The following is a 19,908-nucleotide window of genomic DNA, read 5'->3' as shown; positions in this document are numbered from 1 at the left end:
GCATCCAAGGTTAATTATAATGAGGATATTCCATTCCTTTCCATCCATACATAATTAAGCCTTAATTAATTATACAGTCCTTTTGTCATCTGTTAAATTTTCAATAATTTCATAGATCTCAATGAATGGCAATGCCGGCATGATGAATATCCATTTAATGGCTATATAACACTTAGAATTAATGTAAGAGCTTCAGATTGCTTTTTACTTCCCATCGCTGGCAGTCGAATCCTGCTCTGTGTCGTGTTAGCAGTCGTCTGCATTCACTTGCATAGCGTGTCATGGTTTCCGTGTGATGACAAATAGGACGTGATTATAGATGAGGGTTGTTTTCTGTGAAAGTGCAACGCTCTAAAACTGATATAACAATGGCAGTTCCAGCGAGTCCATTTCAGAAGCAGGTAAAAATAACATGAGAGCATGTGAAATGTCATTAAAACCACACTTGCTGCAAATAAAATGATTTACTGCTGTGCTGTAACTGCACGATCATGCTTGTCTGATCGCAAAATGTGTGTGTATGTGTGTGCCCAGTGTGTGTTGGGTTAAGGGGAATCTACTGGGGGTGAAGAAGTAAGTATTCCTCACCCTGGGTGCGAAATTCATGTAGGTCTGTGATGGCTTGTGCAAATGGAGTGAGGGCACAGGCTGTGAAAACCTAATGCAATTTGATTAGAAGTTAACCGCAAAGCAATATTTTTCCTGCCTCAGTGCGCCGAGAGAAGGGGGAAAAAATAAGAGAGAGAGAACTATTTGCTTTTTTCTGTGTGACTGAAAGTGAATGAGACTGACTGATGACCAAGCCTGGAGCGTTGTGTTCAATTACAAACAATAACATGTTGGTCATAATTAGGATTTCAGGTGAGGCTGCTCAAGGACTAAACAGTGGAAGAAAACTTGTGCGAACGCTGTGCTAAAACTTCACATCATGCTTTTTCTTTTCGGCGGAATAAATGCAGCTGAAGCTCAGGTTGATTTTGTATTCACAGGAGAGCATTTTCAGTCAGTCCCCATGACTGGAGAAAAAAATTACACACAGAATAATGAATTACAATATATCATGTCATACTGGAGGAACTGTACCAGCTCCTGCTGTCTTTTATTTGATGAAAGAATGAGCGCTCCTATTTTGACATTTTGTGAGACATCTTGTGACACAGCTCCTGCTATGAGCATGGAAACAAACAACCTTGTGTTGCTATGGACTCAGGCAATGAAAGTACACATTTCTGACATTCAGGGATGCGGCAGACAGATGATCTTTATTTATTTATTTATTCGCTTCCCGTGCTCGCTCGTGTTGTAGATACGCACTAATTATCATAGGTTTGTTTCAAGTATAAAAATAATTAACTTCAGCTTTGTCAGAACAGTGGCAACAGCAGTAACCTGAACTGGCGGCGCGGCTCGATTTGCAGACTGAACAGGATCCCACTCGTTTACAGCCCCGCAGTAGTCACTTCTTTTTTGCGTTCCTTCATCCCCCCCCCCCAAGTTTAAGGAGATAATATGGAGTGAGTTAATTTGGCTCTTCTCCAAATTTTGCTGAAAATCTAATTTCTCCTCCATCCCGTGGAGGTGTCGGCCCCTTTCAGAACCGCCGGTGGGAGGCAGACGAGTGATTGGTTTCCTACAGATTGGGCTTCAGTAAACTGTGTCAAGAAGCGAACACAGTGACCCTGACATTTTCAGTATGGCCAAGGGAGGGGAAGATCCACTTAATGGCTAGTCCTGCGCCAGCTAACATCCCGACTTTGGATCAATAATTGCTTCATTAGTTAATCTGATTGAGTGTGTGAGCAGCCTGTAGTCGATGCAGAGTTACCTCTCTTTCTGTGAGGAGTCTGTGTTTTATTGATTTCATTGTTCTCTGCAGAGCCTAACTTTTCCCCCCAACTAATCCTCACATTTACACAAAGAAAAGGAGAATGGATCTCTTTGTTTGAGCTCCTCATGCCATCCATGCCTCACTCATATTAAATCCGATCAATAGAAACTTCTTCTTGACGGTGACTGTAAAACAAATGATGGAGGACAAATCACGTCTTATGTTATTCTTCTTGTGCTTTAAAAGGGCAACAGTTTTTGCGTCTGCAGGCTTTACGAAATATTTCTGTTCATTCTTTTTCATATATCTCTGGAAAGAGTTGTGCACTGTTTCATGCAGTTAATAAACCCTGTTGCCTGCCCGTGGTTACTGTAAGCTCGAGGTAATGATCGCGTATTCATGCAACCTGATGTAAAAAGCTGCACAACAAACTGTGAAAACAACACCTACAGATTAGTACCTATTATGCTGATCCCGTGAACATGCTGGTAACCTGTTGCTTAGTTTCGCAATTAACAGTTAAGGCATATTTTTATCATTTAATGGAGTCATATTTTGTCCACCCAGCAAATACAAGTTCAACGCTGCAGTAATTTTTTCTCCAGCTGGGTCTCCACCAACAACTTTCAGTCCAAAGCACGGTGCCAGAAGACAATAGATGCTAAAGAAGATGAAGGGGAACTGCAGAACCTGGTCATTTGTCTTGTTATCAATATAAAAATACTGATAAAATAAAAAAAATTTAAATAAATGCTAAAAGTTTAAAAGCAAGCGACTACTTCAAGCCTGCCCACGTTTCTGACTGCTCCCTCAGTGCCTTTAGCGTCTACATAAATGACTCTTTCCTTGCCTTTAATGGTTTGGCATGCAGGTTGTTTCACTTTGTTTTGTCAAATCTATAAATAGCAGTACAGCAGTGGTCTGAAAAGGAGCAAAAGCAGCAAGTGGAGGGTGGGCACTGTGGTACCAAGTGCATCAAAACATCATTATAGTGAAAAACTATCTCTCTATGAATGACTCAAAAAGCATTTCTGAACACATTAGAAGCTTAAATGTGCCTTTAAAACACCCATGATGCTGGATTTGAAGCTTTTAAACACACAGGAGAACCTGAATGATTTTGGCCACCTATAGCCAGGACACACTACCTGACACATTATTTGCTGGATACCGTGTTACGAACGTTTTAATATACTTTTCATAGTCTACATGAATCTGCTTGTCTTGCTATCATGCGTGAGGTCTTTATGCTGCCTTTAGCTGGTTAATCCTGTATTGTGGAACTGTCTTGGATGTCGGTGCAAATTCACCGAGACAAATTCCTCATTGTGCTTGGTGGAAGAATACGATCTCTAAACGCCTGTGGCCTGATGGGAAGATGCTACAGGAATGACAAAATGCCGTTTTAAAGAGCACAAAAGTGAGGTTCCTTAGGGTATTAAATGAGAGCTCTGAAAAGTTTCTGCTGTCTGATATGATGATCACGGCACAGGTCTTCTAAAGAGGAAATTGCGCACACTTTGCTATTTGCCTTTTCCTGACATTTAGATGACGGCACACGCACTAATATTCATATCAAGATTTCAGAAGGCAAAGTCTTAATGAAGAGGGGAAAATTCCTGAAAACTCCTCGATATATAGATATATAGTTAATGTAAAAATCCATATAAAAAAAAAAGAAAAAAAAAACAACCTGAGAAAACGTGGCTGAAACATGTGAGGGAGAATCAATTACAGCAAGAGCTGAGGGAAAAAATAGAGTTCAGATGTACTACAGGTGGAGACGTTCACAGTCTGTGTCTGCCTGCTTTCTGTGGTGGATGCAGCTGCTGGCGTGTGATATATTTGACCCAGTCTGGCAGGTTTGGCTGCTGTGTTGCGTCTGTTTCCCAAATTACCTGGCTGTGAATGCATAAATGTTATTCATTGGCAACATGAAAGGCAGAGAAATTATTCATGAAGATGTAGGCTGGTCTGCTACAACTCAGGCATCTGTCAGCTGTCAGTATTGTTTATTTCTCACCTGAGCCTGAAACTATTTGTTGGTTTGTCAGTTAATGGCGGCTCATTGCCGGCGGAATCGGCGGTACTTAAATGCCGCCTGCTGCAGGCTGATGCTTTGAAAAACAACTCCGAATAAACACAATTGGCATACTCTTGTTATCCCTCTCTAATGCGGCACAGAATATTTCTGGAATACATATTCTGCCACTTTCTTGTAATGACATGCAACACCCAAATGCTCCATGAAATTAACTCTTAAACAACAGATAAGTCATGTTAAGGCAATTTAAAAAATTTTTAATTCATCGACATGCGGGGATCTCTAAGTTATTTGAACAATTTGTTGTGCACTATCATTTGCTGCTGACTTTTCCTTATTTTTTTTCTAAGCAGCATTGTGGTGAAAGCAGGTTGACATTCTGTTCAGCAGTTAATCTTTAAAGCACAAGGGGTAGATACCAGCCGAAGAAAGATACCATCTCCTGATATATTGGAGTGAAAAGGGCATGTCAAGAATATCAAACAGATGACAAAGTAATCAAATATAAAAGAACTCCCCCCCCCCAACAACAGAATCAGCTGTTGCCATTTGTATGGTCTGAGAGGAAGGACTGCGGAGATTTCATAGAAATTTGTGCAGTGTAGAAAAACAAGACCTCCTGCTTTCGGAGACTGAGGTCTGCATGCTTTGTTTTCGAGCTTTACATACATTAGAATAATCCCGCTCCTATTTGGCTGCTTGAAAATGTGTCACCACATGAGGTTTAGAGAGTTTGGGAACTTTAATGTTCACTTGTGGCAAAAATTTGCTGCCTTTGCTGATTGTTGTCAGTGTATATGTTTGTTTGCAAGTTTATTTAACACACTTCTGGCGAATACCACATTAGCACAGCATGTGTAGCCTAAGCAAGCTCCCAGTTAGGATTTCATTCAAATACAAACAGCAAATGGAAGAAAACTGAAAACACTTGATAATCTATGGCCAAAGATCTGACAACGAGGAAGTGTTTCCACTCAAGTTCCAGTATTAATGAACAGAGGAAAACATTTTACATAACGGCACCTTACATGTCCCCATAAATGTGACAGAAACCCAGAGAGGTTTAGCCATCCTGGCGAGTGTCTGAGGAGCCTATTTACCTTTATAGGCTATAAAACTGAAATGATGATGTGAGATGGTACCGGTTCCTTATTCGCCTTTAATACACATTCAAAGCTCAGAAGCTTTAAGCATAAACAGGATACAACAATCATATATGCATAGACTTTATTTATTTTAACTCGTCAACTGCTTTTTAACACAAATATCTGGCGATCACATGGCAGGTAAAGATGAGCTGTTGAAGTGGTGCCAGATGGGCTGGTGTGAGTAGTTAAGAAACTGCTGATCTACTGGGTTTACAGAGCGTGGTCTGAAAAGGCATTGAAAATATCCACTGAGAAGTTCTCTGAGCAAAAATGCCTTGTTGGTTCAGAGGTCAGAGGAGAAAGGCCATTGTGCTTTGAAGTTGGAGGAAAACAATAGTTTCTCAAATAACCTGTCGTTACAACCAGGGCATGCAGGACAGCATATCTGAATGAACAACATGACAAACACTGAAGCAGATGGCTAGCAGAAGAACACAATGGGTGCCACACCCGTCAGGTACGAGCGAGAAACTTTGATATGCATGGGCTCATCAAAATTGGATAATAGAAGATCGGAGGAATGTTACCTGGTTTAATGAGTCTCGATTTCAGCTGTGACATTTGGATGGCAGGGTCAAGATTTTGCCTGAACAGCATGAACGCACGGATCCTTCCTGCCTTGTATCAAGAATTCAAGCGCCTGCTGGTGGTGTTAGTAGAGGATATCTTCTTGGCAAACTTTGGGCCCCTTAGTAACAAATGAGAATTGCTTAAACATCCCAGCCTACCTGAATATTGTTGCTGACCGTGTTCATGCGTTTATGACCACATTATTCTGATAGCTGCTTCCAGCAGGAAAACAGGCCGTGTCACAAAGCTCAAAAACATCTCAAACTGCTTATTTGAATGAGTTCCCTGTACTCAGATGGTCTCTGCAGTCACTAGATCTCAATCAGGGCACCTTTGGGATGTGGTGGAGCGGGAGATTTGCATCATAGACGTGCAGCAAAGAAATTTGCAAATCTGCTATCATTTCAATATGAACCAAACTCCCTGGGGAATGTTTTCAGCACCTTGTTGAATCTATGCCTCAAATATTTATGCCAGTTCTGAAGGCAAAAGGAGATCCAACCCAGTACTAGGAAGCTGTACACCTGTCCTGAGACAAAATGTGAAAAAGGGTCCCAAATGATCATTCAACATACAAAACAGCCTTTGAGAATCACTCAGAAAGTATCTTTCTCTTCTCTCACAACACATGGACAATCTTGTGAAACCTATTTAGTCTGAGACAAAACTCTGCAACATGACAAAGAGGAATTGACATTCTAAACACCAAAGGTCAGTTCAGAATGTTTCATTTCTTTCAACCTTTTCTAGCTAGACTTAGCGTGTCATGCTAACCAGTGCAGCCATGTAACCTAAATTACTGAAAGAAGACAAATTAATTCCAGAGCTTGCTTCCTTTATTTATATAACTGCATTTATCCTTGACTTTCACAGTCTATTACATTCCACAGCTAGCATCTTGTTCTGAGCAAACACTAATTTTCAATCCTTGTTTCCACTCAAAAAAATATCATAAACATCTGTTAAAATATATATATAAAAAATTATCAAACAACCATCTGGTCCTCTGTGTTTATTTGTGTTTATGTCATAATATACAGTCAAAGTTAATGCATCTATTCAACACTGTTAGATTGTGCAAGCCTGTCACTGTTGATTATAACCTTGTTTCCATATTATTAAAATAAATAATCATGTAATCACATCATGGTTTTCTAAGGTAATACAGGACCAATCCATAGTTTTTTGTAATCTTTAATTCCTGAACTATTTTCAGAAATTATTCAACGTTTAAATGCTAAAACATTTTTTTTGTTTGTTTGTTTGTTTTAGGAATTTAAGTAAATAACTGTAACTTGGCATCTTCATCAAAAGATAATAATATGATTTACTTTTTCAGCTTTTCTGTAAAACGGATGATTTGAAAAATTTAATTAACAACAGTAATTATATTTTAGCATTAAAATATTTTGATTAAAGTGCTTGAACATACTGGTGTGTTAACCCTATTAGAAACATAAAAAAAATTTTTGGTAAATGCTAGTACTGTTAATTTAGGGCAGCTGTGGTCTAAACCTTACACAGGGTGCTGGTGTAATAGATTTTTTAAGCATGTTACTGATCAAAGATTTGAGCTAAAACAAAATGAAAGAAAAGAAAAAATGTGTATTGAGAAGTTGAGAAAAGTTTATATCAGTCAAGTCATATTTAAAATTGAATGAATAACCATCACGAGGGTGAGTATCTTTAACTTAATGTCAAGAGGTTATTAAACAATATTTTTTTAAATATACTTGTGGGATACTGTTGTGCCACGCATAGTACAAGAACTAAAATATCTGATAAAAAGTGCATCTTTGGTCCCTGACCTGGAGAAATTTTTGTTGATTTATTTAACATAAAATTTAAAATAAGTGTGAAATGATCAGGACCCGCACAGTGTTCCAGTGTCACTCTGAACACCTTTATTTTTAAATACAGAATTCCCGCTGCTTCGGCACCGTATATATTCCACCAGGAAGCCAACTTTCCAGCTTCTTCCCACACCACACACTACTCCTTCCTGGGTCCAGGCACTAAAAAGGGCAGAGTACATTAGTTGTATTCCTCTCACCTGTCCCCTTAGTCCTCCAGGCACAACCCTGTGATCTTACTGTATAAGCCCTCCATTGCAGCAGAGCCAGAGACCACATCCACAATAAGATTATCACTTTTATAATGTAACTTTTATTGCCCAAACTGTCAACAAATTCTGGAATGACTCACCTAATAAAGTTTCTGATTGAGAGCCGCTGTCTGGAATTTTTCTTTTCATTCAAATTCCTTTCAGCTCTGTTTTTGGTCTCCACCATGCACCGCAAGATTGCTGTATCACTTCCTGTTCCTGTTACAATGCACAGTGGATTTAGCCAATTTAATTAACAACTAATGTAAGATCTTCATCGTCATAGTGTAATCTTTGCATGCTTATCCAAAGCACATCTTTTAATGTTAATTGTTCTCACAATATTCATTCACTGTGTCTTTAATGATTTGCTAGCTTAGCACATAGCTGACTTGCTAGCCGTAAGACCGCTTCACCTGTCCTTCCTGCTTTAGTAATAACGATACTTAATAAATAATTGTACTTAGTAAACATAATAAAGTTAATATTAATTTAAATGAATGAATGCAGCCTTTTTAGAGCAGGGTCACTGAATTGGAGACCCAGCTCCGCACCCATGAAAAATCCATAGCTATCCATGCCCCTAAAGTCGGCAGAATAGCTCCGATTACTTGTTACTCAACAGCAGAGATGGGCAGTAACGCGTTACAAGTAATGCGTTACAAGTAATGCGTTACAAGTAATGCGTTACAAGTAATGCGTTACAAGTAATGCGTTACAAGTAATCCGATTACTTCCGACTACTCCGATTATTAATCCGATTACTTTTTCAAGTAATGAGTAAAGTAAGGGATTACTATTGCAAAAAAGGTAATTAGATTACTGTTACTTTCCCGTAAGCACACTGCGTTACTGCGTTACTAAAACCGTGATTTTTTTGTGAGAGTGTCTCATGACAATGACGTAAGCGAGTGCGACATTCGTGGCAACAGCTGTGTGCAGATCAACAATAGATAATATATCGAGTGCGGGAGAGAGTATGAGCGTGCAGCGTTTAAAGCGTGGAAGTACTGACCTTACTTTGAGTTTGATTCTGTAAAAAGTGACAAAAACATTAGTGTCCACTGTTCACTGCGTGGGAAGAAAATTTCTTTTTGCGGCGAAAAACCCCTTAACTTCCGAGCAAGCACCGAGTGCGCTCACCGCTGTGGCACACCTGCACCAGGGCAAACATCTGCCTGCTATATAGGTGAAAATAGAGTAACAGGACCGCTGAGTCTTTGATTTTATTTATTTTCTGCTGTGTTCCACTTCCATTTATTTGAAAGAGTGAGTGTAAACACAAAAAGATATTTTATTGCTGTGCTGGAATGTGCAGAAAATAGGTTTAAATGTTAAACTAATTTCTTCCAGTCAGAGAATGTTGCATATAATTTAATTTTTGCTTGATGCATAAAGTTAAAAGATTAAAACTAATAAAACAAGTTTTAAAAAGAGGCTTTTCCATTTAATTACATTTTGTATGATGGATTATGCAGAAAAAGTAGAATTGGGCTGAAAGATCTATCACTTTATTACCTATTCAGGTTGTAAATCGTGTTTTTAAAAAGAAACTAAGTAATTAATTACTTTTGAAAATAAGTAATCAGTAAAGTAACAGGATTACTTTTTGGGGGAAGTAATCAGTAATTAGTTACTGATTACTTTTTTCAAGTAACTTGACCAACACTGCTCAACAGTTAGTCCAGAGCAGCTGGTAAAAACAGGGGAGATGAGGACGGAGCATAGTCCTAAACAGAAGACCGCTTTACAACACCAACACATCCATGTGTCTAATCGCAACTGTCATTGTGATTTGCACTATACAAATAAAACTGAATTCAATTGAATTTATCTGGATTTCGAAAGCATTAAATGCTCAACTCTGTCAGTTGCTAACAACATCTATCTGCTGTTTGGTGCTGTGGTAGTTTTTATAGTGAGCCTGAACCAAAATGGTACATTTTTAGGAGATAACCTCCAGTGGGTTTTTCCACTGAAAGAAAATTTGCTCATTAGTCATCCTAATGTGAAAATATTGATTACAGCCTCTCTTTAAGTCTAAAACTAATAACACTGCATAAAACTGTTGGCAGCCTAACACAAGAAGAAGTCATTAACAACTCTAAATGTGTCTTGCTTTACTTTTTGAACCTTCACCAGTTCTCCACATTTAGATATGAATATAATCAAGATCCCCACAGATAAAAATAAAAATATGTAGTGCTCTGTTCACATATAGCAGTGGTCAGAGGTATTGTTTCTGAAATAGAGTAATCACAAACTCCTGTCTTCACATGTTTACTTGTTAACAAGTCGTTAAATATCTACTTCAGAAAGTTGATGCTTTTATATTCAGGTTATAGATCCGCTGGTTAAGATAAGATAAGATAAGATAACCTTTATTAGTCCCACATGTGGGAAATTTGTTTTGTCACAGCAGGAAGTGGACAGTGCAAAAGTTATGACGCAAAAATTAGAATACAATAAGAATAAATACAGTACACAGCTGTACAGAATAGAATAAAATAATATACTATATACAGTAGAATAAAATAGAATAAAAATATACAATAAGATAAAAATAGAATACGAATGCTATATACAACTGAGTAAAAATACAACGATGCCAGAAAAGATTATTGCACTTAGTGTTATTGCACATGTGTGGATGTGTGTGTTTGTTCAGTTAAAGTCTTTGTTGTGGAGTCTGACAGCAGTGGGGAGGAAAGACCTGCGAAATCTCTCCGTCCCACACCGTGGGTGCCGCAGTCTCCCACTGAAGGAGCTGCTCAGTGCTGTCACAGTCTGCTGCATGGGGTGGGAGATGTTGTCCAACAGGGACGACAGCTTAGCCGCCATTCTCCTGTCACTCACCACCTCCACTGGGTCCAGAGGGCATCCTAGAACAGAGCTGGCCCTTCGGATCACCCTGTTCAGTCTCTTCCTGTCCCCAGCAGAGATGCTGCCGCCCCAGCAGACCACACCATAAAAGATAGCAGAAGCCACCACAGAGTCATAGAAGGTCTTCAGGAGTGGGCCCTCCACCCCAAACGACCTGAGTCTCCGCAGCAGGTACAGCCTGCTCTGCCCTTTCCTGTAGAGGGTAGAGATGGCACGATACCACTTTTTTATGTCCGATACCGATACCGATATCATAAATTTGGATATCTGCCGATACCGATATGAATCCGATATAGTGTTTTTTAATCAACAAAACTGTTTTTTAAATATCTTGCTGCATTTTGTATAAGTTCATACTCAAGTTTAAAACAACAACTACACTAAAGCTATTCTGTTATACCTGTATACAAAAAAAATATTTCATAGTTCAGCAATACTGATCAATCTAATAAACTTAGACCTACACCATCCTCCCTATTCTGGTATTTTAAAGAGTACTTAGCGTAAATATTAAGCAACCTAACTAATAGGGTTCCAACTCCCAGCAACAACAAAATTAAATAAATAAAAAATAGGGAACCACCCCTCACGCGCCACCTCATGATGCTTAATCGACGTAATCAACCTTAATTTGATGCAGTGTGAAAAAAAATGCACAGAAATCAATTATTTTTCAAGAAATATTAAATAGATTCAACATCTTTCTTCAACAAAATTGCAGACTGCACAGATGGTACCTTCCCAAAGTAAAAAGTACTATAGCTTACTAGGGTATATATATTAGACTTAATAGTCACTATATACAGTAATTGACTTCTATTCATTTTACATCAAATTAAAACTTTGGGTGTCAGATAATTATTTATTAAAAGCTAGACATTTTAAATGAGAATAAGAAAGAAAAGTATGTCTTTGTGCCCCCTTTTCCCTGTTAATGCCCTATCGGCCCCCCTGGCTAAACTTTGCTAGATCCGCCCCTGCACAGTTACCAGCCGTCAGCTACGTAGAAAAAGATCCTGGTGTAGAAATTAATATTAAATAAATTCTAACAACAGCTTATCAAGCTTAAACGTGCTGCTGTTGTTCAGCCGCTGGTTTGCTCTTTCTGGCGCAAAGTGGACCAAAAACAAACGAGAGACACGGACTCCAACAGAAAAGCCGATCAGCTGATTTAAGCAGTTTCACGATTGAAGTAGCAGCCGGAGAGCGAGAGGCAGTCGCTCGTTAAGCTTAACACAGGAATGCTTTACAAACATTCAGAGATGGACTTACACACTTGCTTTACTTCTCTCGGGGATAACTTTGTCGGAGATGAAATGCCAGGTTGCTAGCGAAGCTCCACATGCTATCCAGACCACCGACAGGTCCTGCATGCCACAGCTGCTCTATCACGTGATGCATACGTTCTGAGGTGAGTTACGGCGTGTTGCAAGTTTTGTGAGGTGCTTTCGTGATATTTAATGGATCGGATTACATTTTTTATTTTTCTCCGATATCCGATCCAGTAATTTAGGTCAGTATCGGACCGATACCGATACTTAATATCGGATCGGTCCATCTCTAGTAGAGGGCGTCTGAGTTATGAGTCCAGTCCAGTTATAGATCTGCCTCTCAATTATTTCTCTTTTTGGCATGATATACATATAAATAAGCATCCTAAAATAACGTGCATTCATCTCCAGTGATGCTAGTTTTCAATGAAGGAAATAAACATCTGTAGGTTGTGAAATCTTCTTTGAGTTTCTGCCCCTGTTCAACAGAGAATAGGACTTGTTTTTATTCTGAGGTGGTGTCAAATTTCTGAATGCACTACTGCTCACAGTCCTTGCTCTGGTCCCAATCGTGACAGTGGCTCACAAACACCAACACACAGCATGCATTGACAGTCCTTTTGCATTTATTTGCTGAATTTATCGATTGCCTCAAGTTGCACAGTGGTGGAGCAGCTTTACCGCGTACTGTTTTTCTTCTTAAGTTGCAGTCATCACATTTTCAAAATATATCTGCTGTCAGATGCCGGTTGATTTCTCCTTAGACTTTTTATGATTGCTTGATGTTTGTTAGATGTTTTAATTGAATCTCTTGCAAAACAATTATAGATAGAACATCTTTCATATCTTGTGGTGATCAAATCAGTCAGTTCTAAACGTCAGGGACAGAAACCAAGCAACCAGGCTCATTTTGCAGACAGAGCTGAATTACAGATTTTCACATTACTCGAGAGAAAGAATTTAACAAATGAAACGTCATGACAGACCATGGGCATATTGGGCCAAATGATTTCTAATTAAAATAGCATTTTACTGTAATTGCTTTTTACCGGGATGATACTTTAGTAGTGTTTGGTCAGAATTTTTCCATGTTTTTGCACATTGTCTTCCCTGCTGTCCTTTCTCTCAGGAAAACAGTGCTGTCTCGAAAAAGGCACCTAAAGTTTGCTCACTAACTGACTTACTAATACTTTGTTTGCACACTGTGAAAGAAGCACCTTACAGGTGTCACCTGACACCACAGCCATAAAGCTCCTCATTGTTAAAGGCAACAATGCAGATCTAGCCCTGCCGTCAACAGTCCAACACACAGATCTGATTAAGACTGTTTAAACACAGTCGACTGCACTGCAGTGGAGGGACCACTAAAGCCTCCTGACTCTGGAATGTGGCTGGATTGGAGCATCTTTGCCCTGAAGGTTTAATACCAGTCTGGGACATGACCAGTCTTCCGTTTGTTGGCCCAAGTCGTGCTGACATTATCTCTTCAGCACCCTGGGGCTGCTCTGAATAACAAGCTGTAGAGTTTATGCACACTGGTGGTGACCTACAGAACCTAGTGCAATTAGCCACACCTACATTTACACCACATCTCCAAACAAACAGGAATTACCATAACAATAAGCTCTGTTTCTGCCCAGTTCTGCCTTCACCTCATGTCGTGTCTGTGACAATGCGGCTTCAGCTACAAGAAGGCATCGCTGGGTGGTGCAGAGCTGGCTGCTGTTGCAGCCTGCAGTAGAAAAAGAAGGCATGTTGTCTGCTATTGTTTGGCTTCAGGACTATTTGAAAGAATGCAAATGACTCTGAAACCAGCCCGAGGCCATGTCAGGGACTCCAGAGTCCCTGCATACCTTCCCCTGCTCAGTGTTTTCATCCTTTGCTCTCTTGTTCACTTTACATTAAAAAATTGTGACATGCCTTAGGTAACACCAACCTAATTTGTTGTTGATTTGTGTTGGCTTTGGGGTATGCTTTTACTGAAATGGTGTGTTTTTTCTTTTTTTTTTTTAGTTATTGTCTTCAGACTTATTTATTGTTATTTGATGGAAATAGTATAATCAAATGATTCCCATGACTGTCGACTGTTTACACCATCAAATAGTAAAGTATTTTATTGCCATTAAACAGCCTTTTGATTGACAAACTCCACTCTCTAGTTGGCCACAACTCTTTAATCTTATCCTGTTTTAAAAATCAACAGAGAATTAATTGTGCCATGTGCCGACTGTAATTTTTTTTATTATTATTATCACTGTGGGCAAAAATAGCTTCCTCGTGTGAACTCACGGGACACTTGCAGAGTACTTCATTATTAAAGCTGACGTGTTGCTGCTGTGCTGCCTTCACTCTCTTGTGCTTACTTTCCCTGCACTTTATTCTAAACAATTACTCTTTCCAGCTAATTTTCTCCTTTGTTGTATGCATTTCATATGGAGATTAGCTAGCTGCTCCATTCAACCCAAACCTGCTCTGGCGAGACTGCTCTGAATTTCATGACTTCTTTTTTCCAAGGCTGACTTGCACCATTTTTTTTTTTTTTGAAAAAAAAAAATCAACTGACTGAGGAACCGGGTGGCTCTAAAAACAGGTGGTGTTTATTGAGAACAATCTAGAAGGCTGTGATGCATACCTGCAATTTATTGGCTTTCTAGCTAAACTTTCAAAATTAAACATTTCTATTTAGTGAGCAAACATTTGAAGGACCACAGAAATTTGCATCAGTGCCATTTAATCAAAATGTAAAAGTCAGAAATGTTGTGTCACCAACTGAAATTGACCTCTTAACCCTGTGTTCATTTCAAATAGCCGACATTCACTCTATAAAATGTCAGACATTTGGGTTTCTTTTCTGTGAAGGACAAATTAAGAAGTACACCACAAACTTACTTTGCAGTATCATAAAGTTGCAATGACAAACATGTTAGCAAGCTGCTGAATATTTTAAAGTGGATACAAAGCAGAATCAGTCTTTATTGGGAGTGATGTTCAATGTCTGATTTATATAAATCAGTGATTGCTCTCCTTTTAGACGCTGGTCTCACAGCAAAAATATAAAGTAGTCACAAAATGTTATGACTAAATAACTAAAGCTCATCTAAATTAAACACAAGGCAAAATCTTGGTTTTAATTTGTGAGTGAATAATGAGTGAGTTATGTTACAGCCTCCTGCCTCCTAAACTGATCTTTGTTGCATCATCAAACAGATCACAGCACAGTTTGTACTCATGTTGGTAACCTTACCTGAAGAGCACCTCTTCCCACCAGGTGTGGAAATGTAGCTAATGCTACAGTCACAGTAGGAAAAACAGTAGTCGGAGTCTCCAGCATGACCTAAATGACTGCAACCGTGTGCAACGAACTTGCAATCTCATTGCCTTTCAAATGGTGGCTTTGAAGAAGGGAGCCAGGACTGTGGCCACTTGCAGTAGTTGGTATCTTCAAAGCAAGCACCAAAACGCAAAAAATCCCTGCAATAAGATAACAGGTAATAAAAGTCAGTCAGGTAGTTAATTTGTGGTTGAATGGGGTCACTTTGGCAGTTGCATGCAAACTGTTTGTGATAATACACCAATTAACTGCGATAAACTGGTAAAACTTGCAAATCTGTTGCCATCTACATACACAGAAACAGAAATTCACATTAACTGCTTACATCCAGCCAGAACTTCACAGATTTAAAGCAGAAATTCCTTCACAAATAGTTACATAGTTACTGCAGGTTGACAGCAATGTGTTGGCAATCCTAGAAATTTATTGGCAGTTATTTGCAAACCTTCACCAATCTCTGGGTCAGACAGTGTGGTCCAGACTAAGTCGGAAGTTGGAATTTTTGAGTTCCTTGTTGGAATTTTCATCTGGAGTACCCCATCAACTTGGATTTTTGCACTTGGAAATTTGAACCAGCCCCACCAATCCTAAATTAAAAATCTAAGAAGCAAAACCAATCCTGTTTTTCCAAAATGTTCCGACTTTCCTAGTGGAACGTACTAACTTTGGTTGCTGCAACAATTTGAAAAATTTTAATGCAAGCACAGTTTTTTTCCTTGTTGCAAGGAAGTTGCAGTCCCATTTTTACTCTTGTGTGACTGAGCCATAAAGAGTGGGCCTGAAAATCATGTGTTATGAGATAAAAACCACTGCAGAGCTAATTGAAATCACCTGATCATGAGCTTATTATGCACCACAGTTTTCAAATCAAAGGTAGTTTTCTGATCCTTTGTTGATGTAAAAATATTAATGAGTCAAGATGTGCAGATTAAAGAATCTTCTCATGTTTGCTGTGACATCCATGGTGAAGAAATATCTAACATTTAGGTCAAACTGATGCTCTCTTTTGAAAAACAAGCCTTATATCACTGAAATGGCAAACATTTAGAGAGCCCTAAGTCTGTCTCTGTGAACGATTATTAGTTTGTCGAGCTGCTGTCTGGCTGAATCTGGAGGTGCAGCTTATCATGCTCTGCAGACAAAGTTTCTGCAGCGTCTGACTCAACCATGCAAATATCAGAGTCACTCGGCCCTATAAAAAGACTCAGTCCTATTTTTAAAAGTCCTCGGTGTGAAGGATAATATTTTAAGATATCCATCAAACGCTATGCTTTCACACTGCCCATTACAACTGTTCAAACCTTGTTTCCCCCACTTACGTCACCGGTGTTTCCAAGACCAAATCTTTGTGATTTAATAAAACAGTCAGTAATTTAATCAGATTAACCCCAACATTCACGAGGGGTCAAAAGCAGCCAAAACAATCACTCATTTTTCTTTTTTTTAATTTTGTCCCTCTGAAACACGGCTTGCTGGTGCAATTAAGTGGAAGCAAATGCATTTGCAAAGTGAAACAAGATTACCTCCCTCAAGCAAGGCTGGGCCGCTCTAATGGGCTGCTTACACCTCCCGTGAACCTGCCACGCCTCCAAGGGCTGCACACTGCAAAATATTCAAACATCACAGCTAATGTTAGTGGGGCTGAATGGTTTTCTTTCGCTCACACCATATCATCAGAGAAGCCTTTAAAGAATCATAATGGCTCTTCTATATCCTCCAACCCATTAGCTACAAAGCATGTATAGTCCTAATTTGCATTACTGGCTATTTTCCAGAGCAAACCATAAGGTTGTAGATTGATATCCTATCTTGTTGCCAGCCATTATTTTCCATTCATTCCAGTGCACTATAATAAGTTTGTAGAGGTTTGAAACTTGTTCCAGACAGCTAATCCATCACTATGAGCAACTTGCTGACTTTGTCAGTGATACATAATGCATCATATGCAAGTAAAGGCTATTTTGAAAACTACCCATTGGTGCGTTCAAGGGCACTGATATATAAATGTTAATGTTATTTGCTAGACTAGAACATGTATTAATGTTTTGAAAATCATTCAGTCATTATTTTGATGTTTGATAATTTATTTGGTATCATTTTTCAAGCAGTAAAGCCAAATATTTCCACCAATGATTTGATGCCTGTTGGCTACACTTCACAGCTTTAGGTTTGTGTAGTGGGCCCAGACTGAAATATCTTAACAAGCAAGTAGATGAATTGCTACTGACAGTGGAGGAATCCTAGCGATCGTCTGACTTTTCCTGTAGCGTTACTGTGAATTGATATTTGTGGTTTTGAGGGGTTTGACTTAACTGTCTCGCCTTCAAATGAATTTCGAACCTGAATAAAATTGGATTTTGCCTTTTTGCTTTATTGCCCTATTTCTGCAAAAACTAAACTATGTGATCAGTGCTGTATAACAAATATTGGCAGGCCAACACGATTAAATCACCAGCTAAACATCAGCACGTAGACAGTTCCAGCATGAGTATGGTTTCATTGTAGTGCACCGTCACAGAGTGTTGTTGTTTGTAGGCTTACTGTCCTGTACAAGCTTTGAAAAAATAAGTAATTCAAGACTATTGGCCCAACCAAGTTATATTAGCAAATACTCTCTGATATCATTAGCTAGTATTAGAGTTCAATTGTTTTCAATAAAAGATCATGCTGAGGTTCTCCAGTAGTCAGAGACAAATACCATCAAACAGATGGAAGAAGATGCTGAAAATAGACCGAATTTCAGCCAAGAAAACGTCTAAGAGGGCCCATCCACAAACGACAGAAGTCATTAATATGTTGCTGAGTTGTTTGGATGACTCACTAATACAAAGATCCTGATTCTACGTTGTCTAGGACACAAAGGGTTTGAGGGGTCTTGTTTCTGTTAAATAAAACAAGACACAAAGTATTGCAACATTATTAAAAGACTGGAAAGGGGGTTTGATAGATCAAAGCGGAAACACATGTGTTTGGAAGGCCACAAACACAAGAGTCAGCTGATCTGAGCAAAGTCAGCAGTGCGTAAACAAGCAAATAAATAGCTACAGAGGACAAATTTAGTGAAATCAGTGTATTTTTGTGTGTCAGGACACAAAGTCTTGACCCTTATTGTTGTGTTGTTGTGGTTGATTGATCTCCTGTCCCTTGTAGTGGATATTGGACCTTTCCTTGATAACAGAATGATGTGATATGATGTAATTATACTGTTTTCATTTTCCTTTGAATTTCATGAACTTTAAAAAAGTTCCTGAAACAGGAAACACATCTGAACACTAAAAATAAATGTTTTAACAAATAACTTCTCCTAGGTCAACCTTATTGATAAAAAAGGGAGGTGAAAGCTCACAGCCCAGGGCAGAGTGACAACACTTGAAGTCTGTTGTGGCTAGTCATTATTGTGGAAGCTTGGGCTCTGAAGATGAGAGAAAGGAAACATCAGCTTATCTCCACAGGCTCTCCATCGTCTCAGCAGAGTGACACTGTCTGTTTAAGAGAGGTCTCACCTTCCAGAGGGCATGATTCTTTTTTCCCTGTATCAGAGGAATCAATCCCATTTGTTTCTTTGATGGACTGCTTAATCGTGAAGAATCTGTTTTGACTTGACCCAGTATATGTGGATCCCCGGGTATCTGAGTCACACCATGTACACAGATATGGTGAAGAATGCTTTCAGTTTCAAGGGTGTCTGCGAAGATGAGCACCTCCCTCTGGTTTGTGTGCCTCGACAGTCTCGGAGGTTGTGGTCAGCATCATCCTGCATGTTTAAGTCTTTCATATCAATTTCATTAGGATTGAAACTGAAGTGATAAAGAAAGGCGAAGCATGGCTTAGTGCACTTTTAGCAAATATTAATCATATAAATTAAAAGAGTAAATAGTTTGAGGAATGAAACTTTTAGCTGATTACTCTGCATTTATGCGTGTGTAAGTGTATTCATTTATTTTCCATTCTGCACATTGGAATGAAAAAACGTCAGAGCCGTGGCTTACACGTTGCTTCTTATCCATATTGGAGGGTGGGTGCCATCACATTGTCCTCGCTCGGGCTCCTTGAAAGCTTGCATGTCCTCTGAGCTTTCACCTCCTCCACCTCATCCCCTGACAGCTATAAGTCCGACTCCCCTTTTACAATTCAGAGCATTTTTCCTGCTTCACCCAGCCCTTTGCTTCCTGAAGTGTGGATGCTGGAAGAAAATCAGTTAGTAACTCCTGCTGTCCACTGCAAAGGATGCTGAATTAAAGCTTTGTTTTGAAAGGGTTAAAATAACTGTTCCGTTTTTGCAATCCAGCTAAGCTGAAGTTAAGAATCTCATATTGAAGAAACAATTAGATTTTTAGCAATAGAAACATAATATCTGCAAAAAATGTATGTGTATGTGTGTTGGTGTAATCCCAGTCCTTTTGAAAAGAAAATGCACGTTGTCTGTTAGTCAAACCTCCACGAATGTGGCACCAATAGAAAGCCCAGGACTTAAACAGATTGCATAAATTCTGTTTGACGTAGAGGTCTCAGACTCATGTCTCGCACAGAGGACAAGAATGAATAGCTGGGTCACATCACAATATATCAGTATTAGCCTAAGAATCCTACATGGGTTGAGCTGTATCCTTAACTTCAGTAGATTAAGCCATAAGAAAAAATAACATTGCAGCAAAACTCTAATACTACCTAATCACATTATGACTTGATATTGCAAGAATGTAGCTCATCTTTGTAAAATAATTACCAG

Source organism: Astatotilapia calliptera, chromosome 14 (assembly GCF_964374335.1).
Source record: "Astatotilapia calliptera chromosome 14, fAstCal68.1, whole genome shotgun sequence".
Taxonomy (NCBI): Eukaryota; Metazoa; Chordata; class Actinopteri; order Cichliformes; family Cichlidae; genus Astatotilapia; species Astatotilapia calliptera.
The sequence above is the reverse complement of the archived record's forward strand: the minus strand, read 5'-3'. Positions refer to the sequence as shown.